Source organism: Triticum dicoccoides, chromosome 4A (genome assembly GCF_002162155.2).
Source record: "Triticum dicoccoides isolate Atlit2015 ecotype Zavitan chromosome 4A, WEW_v2.0, whole genome shotgun sequence".
Taxonomy (NCBI): domain Eukaryota; kingdom Viridiplantae; phylum Streptophyta; class Magnoliopsida; order Poales; family Poaceae; genus Triticum; species Triticum dicoccoides.
This window is the reverse complement of record NC_041386.1, coordinates 249,272,923-249,277,311: the sequence shown is the minus strand read 5'-3', so window position 1 is coordinate 249,277,311 and position 4,389 is coordinate 249,272,923.

The following is a 4,389-nucleotide window of genomic DNA, read 5'->3' as shown; positions in this document are numbered from 1 at the left end:
GTTAAACGTTTTTGAGTTAAGGGAAAGTTAGCCCCGAGATTTGTAGGACCATACCGAGTTTTGGAACGTATGGGAGAAGTAGCCTACAAGTTGGAGTTACCCGAAGGACTATCAGGATGTCATGATGTGTTTCACGTTTTCCAGTTGAAGAAGTGTCATGCTGAGATGGCCGATATTCCTCTAAGAGATACAGTGCCCCTGGAAGCAATTCAGTTGGATAGTGATCTGACCTATGAGGAGAAAGCAGTCAAGATTCTCGAGTTTGCCAGCCGAGTTACCCGTAGCAAAATTATCAAGTTTTGCAAAGTTCAGTGGAGCCACCATACCGAGGATGAAGCCACCTGGGAACGAGAGGATGATACACGAAAAAACCACCCACACCTATTTTCTAGCCAACCCGAATCTCGAGGGCAAGATTCACCTTAAGGGGGGGGGGGTAGGTTTGTGACATCCCAAATTTTCAATTTGGAATGTTATACATAGCCCATCATATGCATACCATATTTTATTTGCATATTGGTTTGTGATCCTAACAAAACCTAAGCAACTAAAGGACCCACAGAGAGAGTTGGGGATTTTATTATTTTCATATTTGAATTTTCTCAAATATTGAAAAGTGGATCATTTTGGTTTTAATTATTTTTCTCTCCAAATAATATTTCCAATATTAAAAATATATGAGAGGAGATAATATGACTTCTCCAAGATAGAAATATTGGAGGAAAAATGTTAAAATAAAATAATAATTTTATTTGGATTTTATCGCTATTCTATTGGAACTAGAAAAATATGCATTTTCCAAAATTGCATTTTAGGTCAAGAAAATGTTCACTTTGTTCTAAATATTCTATTTAGACGGTGAAAATTGGATTTGGCATTTTTAGAATTTTTTTATATTTTATTAGGATTTTTCCCGGCAGAATCTTATAAAAAATGTTTCGGACCGAGCCGGGCCGAAGCCCAGCTGGCCCAGCCACGCGCCTCCCGCTCTGGCTCGGGAGAGGACTCCCGAGCGCTGCTGCCACCATGGACGACGTGTCCATCCTGGACACGCCGCCGTCGCCCCCTCCCCAAAGCACCCCGAGTCGCCCCCTCCCCTTTAAATACCCGCCGCCGCCACCTCTCACCACTACCCCGCCCCGCCCCGCAAGCCACAGCAGCAGCAAGCCGCAGCAGCCGCCGCCCGCCACAGCGCCGCACGCCGCTGCTGCCACGCCTAGCCTCGTCCCGCCACCTCGTCGATCCCCACCGCGCGCCGGAGAAGCCACCGCCGCTGTCGGAATCTCGCCGTTGACCTCGCCGGTTTTCGCCCCAGTTTTTTTCGGTTTAGGTCAAACTGTTCTGGCTTTTTAAAACCCTAGATTGGTTTTAATAGATCGGTTTGGTTTTATTTGGTTTAGTTATTTAGTAATCGTTCGTTCATTCGTTTAAACAAACGCGTTCACTCGTTTGTCTCTGTTAGCGGACGTTCGTCCGATAGATTTTTCTTTTTCTGTTTATTTTTGGCCAGGGACCTATCCGTGATTATTTTTATCGCAGATTAGCCCCTGATCTTCAAACCCTCGCCGTTTCTTAGCCATTTGTCCAAATCCGGTGAAACCAACGCCAAAATCTTCGTCTCAAACCCCTCTTTCTTTTTAATCAACTTGAACAAGGTTTTGACAATTTGAAATTTGGTTTCAAGCAGATTTGAATTCGAAGTTCTTTTGACCGTAGTTTTAGTTCCATAGCTCCGATTCGATTAATTCTTTTTATAAATTGAAGTTCTTCAGTTGAACTTTCAGTTTGGATCTTCCTATTTGAGTTTTATCCGTGCATCTTTGCTTGAGTGCTTATGTATGCTATTGTTTGTTTGCGATAAAATTTCCCAAAGTGCGCAACGTGCTACTACGAGTCTCTAGGTTTTGCGGATCATCAGCAAGGCAAGTAACACTTTGATCATACCCTTTTCTTACCCAGTTTTTATGCATTAGTTACAACCCTCAAACATTACATGAGTAGGATCTCTTAACATGTGGGTTTTTGGAAGTAGATGATGAGGTAGAACCTATTTCCCTTTATTATCAAACCCTGGGAATTACTTCCACGTTAGGCTTATATTACCATGCTATGCTCGTAGACGTGGATTGGGTTTGAGTGTATCTATGATGGATGTGAGATTGTTAATTAATAGTTAACTTAAGGTGGCTACTTAAATACACATCTGGGTGGATTGGTTGCGGGCACCTGGAGAATCCAGTGTTGTCCTAGGATATCTCGGAGTACCCGTGTGATCATCCTATGGTTCGCCACCCAGGATCAAAGGGATCATAAGATTATTCATGCTAGAAACTTTCGTGTGCAGCCACAAGCTATTATCGACTCTAGCATAGTTGAGTAAGTTGCATGACCTCTTCTAGTGTTAGGCTAGCAAATGTAGGGGATGAAGGTTGGTACTGTCTACCCGGGGTTAAAGTTAATGCTTCAGAAAGACTGTGTCTCGGTCATCCGTTTCTCAAACATCATGTAGTGCGAGAAATCCAACGGAGGAGATCGAGTCTTGTGGGGAAAAGTGCGCAAACCTCTGCAGAGGGTATAAACTAATCATGGTTAGCCGTGTTCCCGGTTATGGATATTTTGAGTATTTGGATCTTGGATTACCATGTTGATCTCATCACTCTATTAATTAATTTGATGGGTTATTAATACTGTTTAATTGGGATTGAGTTGGAGGAACCTTCTCAATGTTTAACAACTACCATGATAGTTAAACAAAATATATTCCTTTATTGTAGGGAAAATTTGACTTTTCACAAAACAATATAAACGCAGAGCCTACACCAGCCTCTTATGCATGTAGTGATAGCCTTTACATGTTCATTGCTCTACTGCATTATCTTGCCAGCATATTCTATGTGCTGACCCGTTTTGGGCTGCAACATATCATATTGCAGAATTTCCAGACAAAGAGTAAGGTGCAGTAGGTCGTTGTCCTGCACTCAGCTATGCCGTTGGAGTTGATGGACTCACTTTATCTTCCAAGCCTTCCGATGTTCTCATTTAGATGGCCTTAAGCCATATTTATTATAATAAGTTATCTCTTGAGACTATCGATGTAATAAGTGTGTGATTGCTACTCTGTTATAAATCCTTCGAAGTATCATGTGTGTCAGCATTACCAATCCAGGGATGACACTTATGCATAGAGATTCGACCGTTTGAGGTTGGTTTGCTACTCTGTTGGAACGCAGATCTGCTACGCCTCTGTGGAAAACCCCGGGAGCAACGGCCAGGCCAAACACGCCAACGTAGAAGTCCTAAGGGGTCTCAAGACTAGGACCTTCAAGAAGAAGTTTGAGGCCTGCGGCAGGGGCTGGCACGAGGAGCTGCAGTCCGTGCTGTGTCCCATCCGCACCACCTCCACCAGGCCGACAGGCGAGACCCCGTTCTTCCTCATCTATGGAGAAGAAGCGGTTCTCCAACATGAGGTTAGGCATCGCTCCGCGCGGGTCCTGGCATTTGATGAAACACAGCAGGACGCCATGTGGGGGATGGACCTCGTGCTGGGGGAGGAACGCCGCCGAGCCTCGCTCCAAGCTGCAAGGTACCAGCAACTGTTGTGGCGGTACCACTGCCGCAACATCTGCTCCAGGACGCTCGAGGTGGGTGATCTTGTCCTGAGGCGGTTGCTCTCCAGGGGAGGGTTGCACAAGCTCTCACCCATGTGGGAGGGCCCGTTTTGGGTCGCCCACGTCTCCAGGTCCGGTGTCGCGCGCCTGGAGACGCAGGACGGGATCCCCATCCAGAACGCCTGGAACATCCAGCACCTCCGGAGGTTCTACCCATGAAGCAAGGCCCGGTGCCTGTGAAGCAAGGCCCAGTGCTTGTGAAGATCTCCACTCATGACACTCTCACGTAATAATGAGTGGGGCTATACATGCCCCGGAGTCTTAAGAGTGCCGCCCTCAGGCCTCGGGGGCTCCCTCCCATGTCTTAGTTGCAGCACTTAGCTTCGCGCTGGTGAGAAGACAAGAAGACTAGACTAGGTGCCGCACGCGGCTTTTCATTTGCTTTCCGCAATTGGCTTGCCCCATTCCTCATCCGGCACCTAGTCTAGTCTTCTTGTCTTCTCACCAGCGCGAAGCTAAGTGCTGCCACCAAGACATGGGAGGGAGCCCCCGAGGCCCGAGGGCGGCACTCCTAAGACTTCGGGGCATGTACAGCCCCCCTCATTATTACGTTAGAGTGTCATGAGTGGAGATCTTCACAGGCACTGGGCCTTGCTTCACAGGCACCAGGCCTTGCTTTATCGGATCGAAAGTATGTCTAGAGGGGGGTGATTAGACTACTTGACCAAATAAAACTCTAGCCTTTTCCCAATTTTAGTTCTTGGCAGATTTTAGCAACTTT